Source organism: Pristiophorus japonicus, chromosome 13 (assembly GCF_044704955.1).
Source record: "Pristiophorus japonicus isolate sPriJap1 chromosome 13, sPriJap1.hap1, whole genome shotgun sequence".
NCBI lineage: Eukaryota > Metazoa > Chordata > Chondrichthyes > Pristiophoridae > Pristiophorus > Pristiophorus japonicus.
Genome location: NC_091989.1, coordinates 112,751,388 through 112,765,788, shown reverse-complemented (window position 1 = coordinate 112,765,788; position 14,401 = coordinate 112,751,388). Strand labels below are relative to the sequence as shown.

General features: G+C 48.2%; 1 long non-coding RNA gene across 1 annotated transcript in view; it reads left to right on the top strand.

The window, feature by feature from the left end:
• LOC139278244 (uncharacterized) overlaps positions 1 to 14,401 on the top strand; it is a 76,405-nt gene that overhangs the window by 45,450 nt on the left and 16,554 nt on the right. Inside the window, exon 3 of the long non-coding RNA XR_011596223.1 lies at positions 9,631 to 9,672. This is a non-coding gene — a long non-coding RNA (uncharacterized lncRNA). The remainder of the gene's footprint in view (positions 1 to 9,630; positions 9,673 to 14,401) is intronic.

The window sequence follows — 14,401 nt, the reverse complement described above, 5'->3', positions numbered from 1 at the left end:
GGCACTGTCGTGGCCGAAGAGGGGAGCAGGGTGTTTCGGGTCAAACTTTCAAATGGACTCATTCACCGGAAACACTTGGACGAAATCAAACTCAGATTCACGGACTATCCTGAGCAACCGACCTTGGACCCTACCATTTTTGATCCCCCAACATACACACCAGTGGCAACCGGCACCATGGTTCACCACGAAGCAGAACCCATCATCCACAGCAGCCGTACAGGGCCCAACACACCAGGCAGCCCAGCAAGGCCAGCTGCACAGCAGCCCAGCGAGGGCCCAGCAAATGATTCAACAACACCAGCTTTCACACCGAGACAATCAACCAGGGCAAGAAGGGCCCCAGATCGACTCACATTGAAAATAGTTACACTATTGACTTTAGGGGGGAATGTTGTTATGTATCCTGAGCAACCGACCTTGGACCCTACCTTTTTTGATCCCCCAACATACACACCAGTGGCAACCGGCACCACGGTAGACCACGAAGCAGAACCCATCATCCACAGCAGCCCAGCAGGACCCAACACACCAGGCAGTCCAGCAAGGCCAGCTGCACAGCAGCCCAGCGAGGGCCCAACAAATGATTCAATAACACCAGCTTTCACACCGAGACGATCAACCAGGACAAGAAAGGCCCCAGATCGAATCACATTGTAAATAGTTACACTATTGACCTTGCGGGGAGAGTGTTGTTATAGATGTAAACTTGCATTTACTCTGTACAGCCACCAGAGGGCTCATCCCCTGGAGTCCCAAGTGATCGCATAATTCCTTGGGAGCACAGGTATTTAAGGCGGCCTCACAGGTTGGAGAGGCACTCTGGAGACCTGCAATAAAAGACTAAGGTCACACTTTACTTTGAGCTCACAGTGTTCAGTCTGACTCTTACTCAATACGCAACAGTGTCAGTGTGCCATAACGAAACCAGAGAGGGGTTTAGAGTTAGGTGGGCCCCGAGAGGGGTTAGCCCACGGGAAGAGTTGGTCTGTTGTAAGGCTGACAAGGAAAGTGTACTGTTTTACTGGGTATTACTGTACTGTGTGGTTCTACTTCACAAGCATCTGGCGAGTGGAGTGGAGGTGTTAATTTGCTGAAATAAACCTTGTATGATTTTGAACTTGAAACGTTGGTTCGTGTCTCACTATAAGACAATCTGTTGTAACTTTTTTCATCCGAGCATAAGGACAGGGTTGGTATGCTTGCTAGAAGCGGGTGTTAAATCATAAACAGCAGATTGGATAACTGTGAGAGACCTATTGGCATCGGTCTCTGCGGAAAACCAACCCGTAACGCAGCAAGCAAGACAGGGCCGATTTGGCACCGGTCACTGCCAAGAAAACCCTTAGGTATTTGGACCCTACTTCGAGGCCTCGAAAACCTTGGGAAATAACCCTTTGAACACTTACACTAGGGCCGCCATCGTAGAGCCGACCTGAGAGTCGGCAGGCAAGAAAAGATGGCGGACTGGGGCGCTAGCGCATTCACCTTTAAGGAGCACCCCGAGAGTGGATGTTGGCCAGCTTCGCGACCCACGAAGTTGCCATTGACATCCACTCGAATCAGCGTCGCGGCCTGCGGGGCAATTTCCTCTGTGGGGCATTAAGGGATCGCTGCACATGGCAAAGATGTCATTGCTAGTTGTGCGCCGGTCCGGGATGTTAACCACGAGGCGTGGCACTGCCATGCCAGCGCCTCTAAAAAATCCCAGACAATTTTCTGGGGGTGAAAAATCTCCTCCGCCCAGTTAGCACCCCGCCCTGGAGGCACGAACGAGGCTATAAAAGGGGCCAATTTTGCTCCCAGAACATGTTTCCACTTGTGCGGATGAGCAAAATCAGTGGTCATCAATATAAGATAATCACCAAGAAATCAAAGGAAATTCAGATGAAACTTCTTTACAGAGAGTGGTGAAAATATGGAATTGGTTGCCACAGGAACGGCATGAGGTTAAACGTACAGATGCATTTAAGGGGAGACTAGAAAAGTATGGCCATAATTTTCACGCTGCTGGGCATCTTGGTTTGGCGACAGGTCAGCTGTAATAGTTGCAGAAATTCCAAGTGTGCTGGGAACATACCATCATCCCATCTCCTCGCACCTTTTCAATTCGGGCACCGATACCAGCATGCCACGGACCTGAACGGCTGAGGTGGGTGACCTAATTAAGCTCATGAAATCCCTGTAAGAACCTTAACAGGGATTTTAACCAGAGCTTTGGATTTTTACTGGATGACCGCGGGTATCAAACAGTTCAGGAACCGGAAGCTCAGTGGCCATTCAGTGAGGTCATTAATAGCGAGCATGGAAATCCAAATAAATACTCCCACATGACACCTCATTACTTGCCGAAGTGAAAGGCTCTTGCTGACTCCATTTTGAGCACAGAGTTAGTTGTCAGCAGTTTATAAGTCTTTTCTGCAACTTTGGAAGCCACTCTCACCACATTGCTGGTAACTATCACAGCATTGACAGATTGGTCTTCTGATCTCTACTTTACCTGCCATCAATTACATCAGCATGAGTGCCGCTTATACTGTCTCACCTTGGTCCTCACAATCAGACCAGGATGGACCCAACCACCAGCAGCACCAAGCACACCAGTGTAGAGTATTTTAAGTGCCCTTATTTACTTAGGTTCAACTGACATAAATGATGAAGACAAGGTTACTTGCTTTAGTAAACCAGAACAGTTTGTTAAGCACGCACACACACGCATTATACAAACTTGGGACAGTGAAGTCTTGGTTAAATACAGGCTTTACTTCCCATACAACCAAGGACACGGAACGCAGTGATGTGGGATGTTTTTATAGACACCCTCTCTTCCTTCCCTGAAGTCGCCTCCTCCGTGTGACGAGGGGTCTGGAAGTCAATGTTCTTATACCCACTTTCAATATACAGTCATCACATTCTTGATTGCTGGCCGCCTGAGCTTTGCCTCGTTGTGTTGATGATTGAATTATCGTCTTCCAATCCCATGATCGGTTCCCATCTTTTTTGTCTTTTGTGACTGAGATCCAGACAGGGAGCATTCATGATTATAATGGCCGTTTTCATAAGTTGATTAAAATATCTGACACTAAAGACAAAGTTTCACTATAAAGGCGTTACAGAAACTGGTATCTGTGTTTTACAGGGAACTAAGCCATTAATTATTACAATTGTCGACTCCGTGAAACCATTGACTAGTCTAGCTTCAAAGGCAGGGCCTCTGATTGTGTTTTACAGGAAAGAAGCTTTTAACAGAGGTAGCTTCTGTGGTTATTGATTTCTGTGGAAATATTAACTCCTTACACCAGTAGCAGCAGCAACACCACCACCAACCTTCTCAACGAGCTGATGCTCCACAGTTCAGAGAGCATCAGCACAGGGCTGCACTGTGCCAGAGGTGATACCTCTAACACTGGGTATTCAGGCAGAGGATGAGCTTCCTCAACATGACTGAGCAGCAGTGTCAAAGGAGGCTCAGGCGATCGCGACAGGTCATCGCAGATATTTGCAGCTTTCTGGAGCAAGATCTGCAGCCCAGAGGACCGGGTGGACACTCCTTTCCAGTGGCTGTCAAAGTCACCAGCGCCTTCAACTTCCTCGCCTCAGGCTCCTTCCAGGGATCTTCAGCAGAAATCTGCGGCATCTCGCAGACGGCCTTCCACAAATGTGTCACATAGGTCACCGATGCCATGTTTAACAAGTCAGCCAATTATGTGAACTTTGTCACTGATGAAAGCATTGTTACTGAGCGGCCGCTCGGCTTTGCTGCTCTGGCTGGCTTCCCACAGGTGCAGGGCATCTTCGACTGCACTCATCATCACCCAGCAGTCTTTGTGAACCACAAGGGCTTCCACTCCCTCAATGTTCAGCTGGTCCGCATCCATAGGAAGATCACCATGCATGTGTGTGTCAGATTCCCTGGCAGTTGTCTTTACTCTTACGTCCTGCGCCAGTCCACACTCCCGCAGTTCTTCACACTGCCAAATACTCTTACCAGTTGTCTGCTTGGAGACAAGGGCTATCCACTGAAGACGTGGATTACGACACCTCTGAGGAGCCGAAGCAATGAGTCCGAGGAGCATTATAATGAAAGCCACATGTCTCCCAGATGTGTCATTGAACAAATAGCAGGCATTCTCAAGATGCACTTCAGATGTCTTGGCAGATCTGGAGAAGCCCTTCAGGACGCACCAGCCAGGGTCTCCAGAATCATCATTGTTTGCTGCATATTGTACATCTTGGCACAGCAACGAGGATTAGCGCTACGTGAGGAACAAGGTGCAGAGCACACAACCACTTCAGAGGATGAGGAGGAACATCAGCTGAAAGACAAGAGGAGCAGGAGGAACTGGAGTTCCAGATGCCAGGACCAGAGCACATTTCTGTCTGGGATGTCTGGTATGGCCTCATCATGGCCAGATTTATTAATTTCCTACATGGCACCCATATGGTTACCACATGCCAAGCTCCCCCCTCAACAACACTATAACGCATCCCTACATTGAACAAGCCATTCCTGGAATATTGTGTTCAGTTTTGGTCCCCTTATCTGAGGAAGGACATTCTTGCTATTGAGGGAGTACAGCGAAGGTTCACCAGATTGATTCCTGGGGTGGCAGGACTGGATCAACTGGGCTTGTATCCACTGGAGTTTAGAAGAATGAGAGGGGATCGCATAGAAACATATAAAATTCTGGTGGGATTGGACAGGTTAGAGGCAGGAAGAATGTTCCCGTTGCTGGGGAGTTCCAGAACCAGGGGTCACAGTCTAAGAATAAGGGGTAAGAAATGAAAAGAAACTTCTTCACTCAGAGAGTGGTTAACCTATGGAATTGTCTACTGCAGAAAGTTGAGGCCAGTTCGTTAGATATATTCAAAAGGGAGTTCGATATGGCCCTTCCAGCCAAAGGGATCAAGGGTTATGGAGAGAAAGCAGGAAAAGGGTACTGAGGTTGAATGATCAGCCATGATCTTATTGAATGCGGTGCAGGCTCGAAGGGCCGAATGGCCTGCTCCTGCACCTAATTTCTATGTTTCACACTGACCCTCATTGCTGGAGGTTATGTTATATCTCACCATTCGCTTCAACTCACAAAGCCACTTCCAAATTAGGAGACAGAAATGGGCAGGTCCGGAAAGTGGTGAAAATAAACAGTAACGGAACCTAAACAATAACACTTCTTTATACACTCATGTGCTTAACTTTAGGCACCTACATTTGTACCTTTTTTCTTATACTTCTGCTTCTGCAAGATGCACCCACTGTGGCTTCAGCAGAGTTAGAGACAGGTTGTTCACTTTCCTGCTGTGAGCACTTCGACACTTTTGGCAGACGTCCTCTGGGTTTTGGAGCCTGGGAGGACCCCGCCAAAGTCTGCTCCCCCTGTGACTGTGCAGGGGCAGATTCAGCCATTACGATCTGAGAAAACTTCTGGTGCTCTGACTGATGGGGTGGCAATGGGGGATAAGTGTGAGCCCTTTGAGAAGAGCCCCCACTTCCATATCCCCTCTCACCATCATCCCTCTCATGGGCCACCCGTACTTCCCTGCGAGCAAGGAGTGCACCTTGCTGCACAGCAGTCAGGCAATGAGGACCCAAGTCTACATTTAGATCCCTCCGAGAGAGGAGGTCTATGAGCCACTGGCATCCATTCTCCATAAGCAGCATGTGCTCAAGTGAGTAGCATATTAGCTGCTCCTTGCAAGTGGCCATCCTTTCCATGGGAGAGCACATCATCGCCATTGCCTGAGACATGGTGGTGCTCATACTGGAGAGGGACTCCTCCATTCTCTGCACATTTGCAGAGATCGCGGCTGCAAAACCTGTCAGAGCCTCCTGCATTTCTTGCTGCCCCTCCAGGATCGCCATCTTTCTCGATGGCCCCTGAGGCTCAGCATCTGCATGCAGCTGAGCAGAGCTTGGAGTGTCCTGCGCCCTCCTGCGAGGAGTCTCCACTGCTGTCCCTGTCAGCACCATCTGCTCTTGCTCACTTGTGACTTGTGAGAAACCAGGTGACAACACTTCGATTTCGCATGGGACCCACCGAGTTGTGAGTATCTGCCCTGGTGCTGGGTGCACTTGGGTCGGCTGACGGTTCACCCTCAGAGGGTGGAGGCACCTCAGAGGGATCGTCTTCCTCCTCCATCTGTACAGTGGCCGGAGGGGGCAGGGATGAGGGGCTCTTGATGGACTTGTGGGAGAATAAAGAGATAATTTAGAAATATTCTATTAAGAGTGGGTAACGATACCATTATGCACATGGTGAGCGTTCACTGGCTGCTGACATCAATCCCCATATGTGAGTGCTGTGTGCCATGTGGCTGTATGAGACATAATTCTGTCACCAGGTTGCTGATATGAATCCCTCTCTCCGTATCCCACCACCAGCAGATCCACAACTCTTGAAATCTTCCCTGCTGCAGTTACTGCTGAAGGATGGAGGGCCAGCTCCAGATCTCTCTCTCTCCCTGTTGTTGTGCACTCTCTTCTCCTGCAAAGAGGGAAAGAAGTGGAGTTTGCGTGAGAGTGATGGCCTGAGTGTAAGGAATATGTGGAGTACATCTGTAGAGGGTGACTATGAGGGAGTGTGGTGCCAATGGCAAATGGCCTCCTTCAGTGGTGTTATTTGCTACAATTACATTAGGATATGGGGGAGTGCGGGGGTGGTTAGTCAGATGGCAATGTGAGTATGTAGAGAGATAGAGAGGGATGGGTGGACGTGCAAGGTATGTTGGTATGAGGAATGATGTGCAAGAATAGGCTTGGGAAGGCAGAGTGGTGGGGATGTGTTAACATGCACGTTAGGATGAGGATGAGTGTGGCTTTGCACTCACCTTTCCTGATCGTGTCAGATCATTGAAGCTATTCCTGCACTGGAACCAGGTCCTCCTTACGACATCCCTGCTGTTCACCTCCTCAGCAATTTGGAGCCAGCTCTTTTGGTTTCTTGGGGAGGTCTCTATCATCTATCAGCAGGGAAGAGAATTTCCCTATGTGCTAAGAATATGTAGGGAGTCATCGGAAAAGCAGAGTGCAGCCTTTGTGAACTCATTTTTCTATTCCCAGCAACAACACACTCCTCTCCCATACTCCCTCCACACTCCTACATGAAGCTGAAAATGCGATTTGGCCAAGGCTGCTTTAAATATCCCCGGTGGAAATGAATCATCGATGATGTTATCAGTCTTGCACCATTTCATAGGGCCAGAAAATGCGCTTATCTGTCTTAATATGGGCCATTACGCGAAAGACACTCTGAGGAGTGGACTGATCAATACATCACAGTATCGACCTGCTATGCGGCCCGCAAGCACCGACCTGACTCGGTATTGAAAATTCCGCCCCGGATGAGGGAGAAGGAAATAGAGGGTTATGCTGATAGAGTTAGATAAGGAATGATGGGAGGAGACTCGAGTGGACCATAAACATCAGCATGGACTGGTTGGGCCAAATGATGTGTTTCTGTGCTTTATAATCTATGTAATTCTATATAAAGTGGCCAGAGTAGGAGGAACACAGAGTTCTAAGAGTGTTGTAGAGCTGGAGAAAGTACAGAAAAACATTGATGTGATGCTATGAAAGGCATTGAACATTGAAAATATTAAACCAAATGATGTACTTATTAGTAACATCCTCAGCAACACATCTTTAGCTTTCTTAATCACCTGTGAACAGCGTGATCTGACAATTTTCAAATCCAATCCACCCCAATCCACAAGACCCTACTCTGCACTGTCACCTTAACCATGCTGTCATATAATATGTAATCGACTTTCTAGTTTCATTGACCTGACCGCAAAGCTTTATACTGATCTGTGTTGAACTCCGTCTGTCACCTCTCTACCATTGACCCTCCCTGCCCAGATGGCTTTGGATTTTTGCACATTGCTTAGCGTCATTGGCCACTGCACCCACCTTGATGTCATCTGTAACTTAGACACCTTGGAAATATTCTTAATTTTGAGTCAATAATAGAAATAGAAAATGACAGCAGCCTCAAAAGTAACCCTTGTGTATTTTCACTGGCAAATTTTTCCAGTCAGACCTCTCCCTTATGTATGTAAATCATTTTTTTCATCTCTGCAGGGAAAACACAATGCAAATGTGATAATGCAAACCAGAATAGTCAGAGTGTGTTTAATTTTTCATATGGCATTTTCAAATAGGGATGGCAATCTGTTATCGTATTTATTATGCCAAAAAACTTTCTGTGTGCCATCCCTATTTAGTTTTGATCACTCCTCTGAGGCTCTCCTCTCTCTGTGGGCCTGTTGGGAGACAATTCATGGGATGGACAGCAGGAGAGCGAAATTGCCCCATTTATAGCCTCATTAGCAAAACACTTTTCACCCGGGGGAGGGCGGCACTACCGCCTCCCAGGAAATTGCGCGGCGTTTGCGAAGGCGCTGGCCTGAGTCCTCACCACCCCACGCCAACCCATTAATGACTGCGGGGGTAATTGCCCCGTGGGTCACGAAGCTGGCGGGCATTCGCTCTCGGGGCGCTTCTTAAAGGGAACGGTACCAGCGCCACGGGCCACCATCTTGTTTTGCCTGCTGACTCTCGAGTCGGCTCCAGCATGGCAGAGACCCTCCCCTTTAATTGAAGGCGAGAGGCGTTGAAGCATGTCAGTGCTATGTGGAGCATCCGCGTAGTGCTTCCTTCAGCACCTCAGTCGAGTCCTGGTTACCGCCTCCAAAGGAAGTGAAGCGCGTAAGATTGCGCTCCTCTTCCTTTGAGGGGTGGTAAGGGAAATTCCGCGGCAGGGGTGGGACTTCTGCGCCGGACACCAAATGTCCCGGCACCAGAGGGTTACCATCCCCAATCGAGGCGCAAGACAATTTCATGGCCCAGATGTCGTAAAGCAATTGCCCATTGAGCCATGACACATGGAGGGCAGACAGCCTGGAAATAACGTGGAGCTGTTTCTGTTGGTAGTAATGCTGCCAACAGCAAGACAAGTTCAGCTGAATGTTGATCTGCACTGTAGCAAAACTGTGTGAAACAGAAAGGGGTACAAATTCCCCCGGCCCGAAACAGGGCGTGCCCACTCCATTTCGATGTTTTTTTACCACAGCTGCGGTTTAGGTCGACTCTTTTGCAAAATTGCGCTCTTTGTTTTTTTTTTTGTTTTGATCTATCAGTCGGTCATAACGGGGACGGTGACGACACCAGAGGGGCAAAAACGTGGTGGTGACAGCAACTGAGGGGCAGAAGTTGGGGGCGGTGCGGAATCCTCACTGCGATTATGACATCACGGCGTCACGTCACCTCGGCTCTCCCCTTCACTTAAAGGGAAGAGCATCCGCGCTTTTAAAACTTGGTAGTAATGCTGCCAGAAGCAAGACATGTTCAGCTGAATGTTGATCATTTTCTCATTACCTTCGTCTTCTGCACTGTAGCAAAACAGAAAGTCTCTGTCTTTTAAACACCCAGCAATAGATTGAAAATATGCAACTTAAATAAATGCAGGAAATGCTGTCTGTACACAGCAGGTGCATGAGCATCTGTAAAGAAAAAATATTAGTTAACTTTACAAGACCCTTCATAAAAGCTAAAAAAGGGAGGGTCTGACCAAATATATAATGTTTATTTCAGATTTCCAACATTTACAGCTGTTTCTTTTATCTCTACAGATGAAGATTCGAACAATCTTTCTGGACGGCAGAAATGCAACGGTTAGTGATCTAATTTCTAAATGTCACTAGGAATCTCTGCTCTATTTTAGTTCCTTTACCTTACTGACTGAATACAGCAGAAAGATAAAATGTTGTGACAAGCCTTGAGGGATAAAAGGGAGAGATAGAGCCTCATGTGAGACAGAGAGCAATGTTCCATTTAAAAAGCACCTTTCACCACCTCAGGATGGAGTACTTTGAAACATAGTCACTGTTGTAAAATAAGAAACATGGCAGCCAATGGTTGCACAGCAAGGGCCCATGATTAGCAATTAGTTGAATGATCAGAACACCTGTTTTAATGATGATGGATGAGGGATAAATGCGAGCCGGGACAACTCCCCGGCTCATCCACAATTGGAGCCACCGATCTTTCATGCCCACCTGCGAGAGCGGACACAACCTCAGTTTAACTTCTCATGTGAAAGATAGCACGCACATCATTCCCTCAGCCGTGTTTGCTTGTTTAAATCTTTGGAGTGAAACTTGAACCCACAAACTTCTGATTCAGAGGTAAAGTTGCTGTGACTGAATAAAGGCTGAGTTCTTGAACCAAATGATTCTGGCTTGAGACTGGATGGAGCAGAAACTGACCAAGGCCAATAATATGTGTGGATTTTATAACGGGGAAGTGAATAGTACTGGAGTAGTAAGTGAGCTAACACATCAGTGATAGCACCGGGCTAGTGCTAATCTGTGTGAATCATCACAGATTGGAACTGAAGATAGGTAAAACGAAGGACAGTGTTGCCAGGCAATGGAGTTCATTGTTGAGGGATATCATGGAAATGGGAACATTGAATAGACTAGTTTGAGAGAAGTAGCAAGAAAGCTAAGAATGCTGGGATTACCATTGAGGCTACCTCAGCTGTGGCTGCAACAGACAGTGCAGGATGAAAGAAGACGGTAAAGCTAGGATGAACATACGTCCCCGTTTTCCATGGACAATCCTCAGATGAGGTAGTGTGACCTCGGGCAAGCAATGTCCCCGGTTCAAAAACTTATCCGTGAAGTGTACCCCTGAGCAGTGAGTGTACCCGCCTGAGCTGTTACTTTGCGGTTCTACGGCTAAATTAAACAACTTATACAATGGCCAGATTGATTCACCACGTATGTGTGACTGGGCAGTCTTTCTGTACAGTGTTTCTGAGCCTCCAGCTGGGTTTGTGCAACTGGATTGATGGCGCTGAATGTTGCTGGGAGCAAGGCAACTGGAGCAGGTGTGGGAGAGGCCGCTGGGAAGGGCTCAGGCACCGTCACCAGGGGAAAGGAGGCACCCTAATCCTAGACACTGGGGGGAGTGGGTCAGGGTGACCTCAGTCGTGGGGGTGAGGGGGTAAGGTGTGTCCTCAGTCGCGGTGGAGTGGGACTTCAGGTGTGTCTTCAGACGTTGGAGGGAGGTGAGGTATGTTCTCAGTCATGGGGAGGGGTGCGGTTGTGGGGAAGGTCAGGTGTGTTCTCATTTGCTGGGGGGAGGCGACATCAGGTCACTCCGGGGAGGGGCGGTGTGGGGTAAGGTGTGTCCTCCTCAGTCACTGAGGGGAGCGGGGTGAGGGGTACGGTGTGTCCTCGGTCACTGGAGGGGGGGGGAGGGTATTGGGTGAGGGGTATGATGCGCCCTCAATCGCTGGGGGGTGAGGGATATGATGTGCCCTCAGTCACTGGGGGGTGAGGGGTAAGATGTGACCTCAGTCACTGGGGAGCAGTGGGGTAAGGGGTACGGTGTGTCCTCCTCAGTCACTGGGGAAGGTCAGGTGTGTCCTCAGTTTCTACGGCGGGAGTCAAGTGTCTGAATGCACTTCAATATTGGGACATCACAGCCACAGTAATTATATGCACATTTGTTTTGCAATTAGTAATGTATATTTGCAACTGTTAAAATCTCGGCTTTTTTTTACCTCACTATGCTGCGCAACTGACATTTTCCGTCCTGGCTACTTTGCTGTGCTCCCACCCTCTGTGTCCCTGGATTAGGTTTAGAAAATATGGTCACTCTTAGCAAAGGAACCAGTGCAGCATATGGATCTTTTGAAACAGGATGTTTCACCTCAACAAGGCAGAGACGCAATGTATGGGGAGGCTGAGCTTCAGAAGGCCCAAAGTTACTGACGTATGGCCCCCTGTTGCATTAGAAATTGGAGCCTCACACTGCAGCACACACGGCACAGCTGTGGCTATGAAGGTAATGGTGGCTCTCAACTTCTGCCACAACCTCATTCCAGGCTCAAACCATCGACCAGCAACATCAGTCAGTTTGCTGTCCATCAGGCCATCATGCCATCATTTATGGGATCTAAATTCAGCACACATGTGAAAATCATTTATCAAGTGCCCCCTTATCCTCCTCCTCTCTGTAAAGTCTGAACCTTTCCAATCAGTTTTCCGCCACAGCCACAGCACTGACACGACCATTGTCAAAGTGACAAATGACATCCTATATGACTGTGACTGCGGTACACTAACCCTCCTCATGCTTTTCCATTTGTTCTCAGCCTTATACATGATTGACCACAGCATCCTCCTCCAACGCCTCTCCTCCGTTGTCCAGCTGGGTGGGACTGCACTCACCTGGCTCCATTGCTATCTATCCAGTCGTAGTCATAGAATCTCTTGTAACACGTTCTCTTATCTCTCCTGCACCATTACCACTGGCGTCTCTCAAGGATCTATCCTTGGCCCCTCCTATTTATCATCTACATACTGTCCCTCGGCGACATCATCTGAAAACACAGCATCAGATTCCACATGTATGCTGACCGCACCCAGCTGTAGCTCACCATCACCCCTCTCGACCTTTCCACTGCCTCTCATTTGTCACTTTGCTTGTTCAACATCCACTACTGGATCAGCAGAAATTTCCTCCAATTAACAATTGGGAAGACCGAAGCCATTGGGTGGAATTTTCCGGGAGGGTCAGCGGTGGTGGGTCAAGTAGGAAAGTAGATTTTTTTGAGAGCGGGTCAAGAACCCGCTGTCATCTCGCCACATAATGCCTTTCACAATAGCGCATCTGTTATCTCAACAACAACAACTTGTATTTATATAGCGCCTTCAACGTAGTGAAACATCCCAAAGCGCTTCACAGAAGTATTATGTGATAAAAATTTGACACAGAGCTGCATAAGTAGGTGACCAAAGGCTTTGTCAAAGCGGTATGTTTTAAGGAGCGTCTTGAAGGAGGAAAGAGAGGTAGAGAGGTTTAGGCAGGGATTTTCAGAGCTTGGGGCCTAGGCAACAGCAGGTACGGCCACAAATGGTTGAGCAATTATAATCAGAGATCCTCAGGAGTGCTGAATTAGAGGAGTGCAGACATTTCGGGGGTTGTGGGGCTGGAGGAGATTACAGAGATAGAGAGGGGTGAGGCCATGGAGGGATTTGAAAATAAGAATGAGAATTTTGAAAGTAAGGCATTGCTTAACCGGAAGCCAATGTAGGTCAGCGAGCACAGGGTTGATGGCTGAGCTATTAAGACATGAGCAGCCGAGTTTTGGATCACCTTTTGTTTACGTAAGGTACAATGTGGGAGGGCAGACAGGAGTGCGTTGGAATAGTCAAGTCTAGAGGTAACAAAGGCATGGATGAGGGTTTCAGCAGCAGATGAGCTGAGGCAAGGGCGGAGATGGGCGATGTAACAGAGGTGGTTAGTCATGCTGCAGATATGTGATCAAAAGCTAATTTCCGGGTCAAATATGACACCAAGGTTGCGAACAGTGTGGTTCAGCCTCAGACAGAAGTTGGGAGAGGGATGGAGTTGGTGGCGAAGGAACGGAGTTTGTGGTGGGAACTGAAAACAATGGCTTTGGTCTTCCCAATATTCAATTGGACAACATTTCTGCTCATCCAGAACTGGACGTCGGACAAGAGCCTGACAATTTAGAGACCATGGAGGGGTCGATAGAAGTGGTAGTGAGGTTGAGCTGGGTATCATCAGCGTACATGTGGAAACTGACGTTGTGTTTCTGGATGATGTTGTTAAGGGCCAAAATGTGGATGAGAAATAGGGGACCAAGGACAGATCCTTGGGGGACACCAGAGGTAACGTAGCGAGGGTGGGAAGAGATGCCATTGCAGGTGATTCTCTGGCTATGATTACATAGATAAGAATGGAACCAGCTGAGTGCAGTCTCACCCAGCTGGACGACGGTGGAGAGGCATTGGAGAAGGATGGAATGCTCAACCATGTCAAAGGTTGCAGACAAGTCAAGAAAGATGAGGAGGGATTGTTTGCCTTTGTCTCAGACCCGAGCCGCAGAGGCGGGCGAGCCAATTAAAGCGATTCTTGGCTTGTTGACACACCCATAATAATGCTTTTAACCTTACCTTTTAACTTTAACTGCTCACCCACTGGGTCCACACTACTCGTGAACCACATCTGTTAACCTGAAGCGGGAGTTGAATGGCCATTGAATCAGCTGATTATTTGACTGCTTGAAATGTGTTATAAAAGCTCCCACCTCACAGCTGTTCACTTTCCAAGTGCAGAAGTAGTTGCTTACTCCATTTGCAACAGAGATTGGGCATTATGCAACCTGCAAGTGTTTGGAGCAAACTCTCCAGCCAGTGTTATCTCATTGCACGAGGATGAGGGTGAGTGTGAGGATTGGCTAGTGAGATGGGAATGTGATCATGTAGATAGAGAGCGGGATGGGTGGAGGTGCAAGGTAAGTTGGTATGAGTAAGGAGGTGCAGGAGTAGGGCAGGGAAGGCGGAGTGATGGGGATGTAATGAG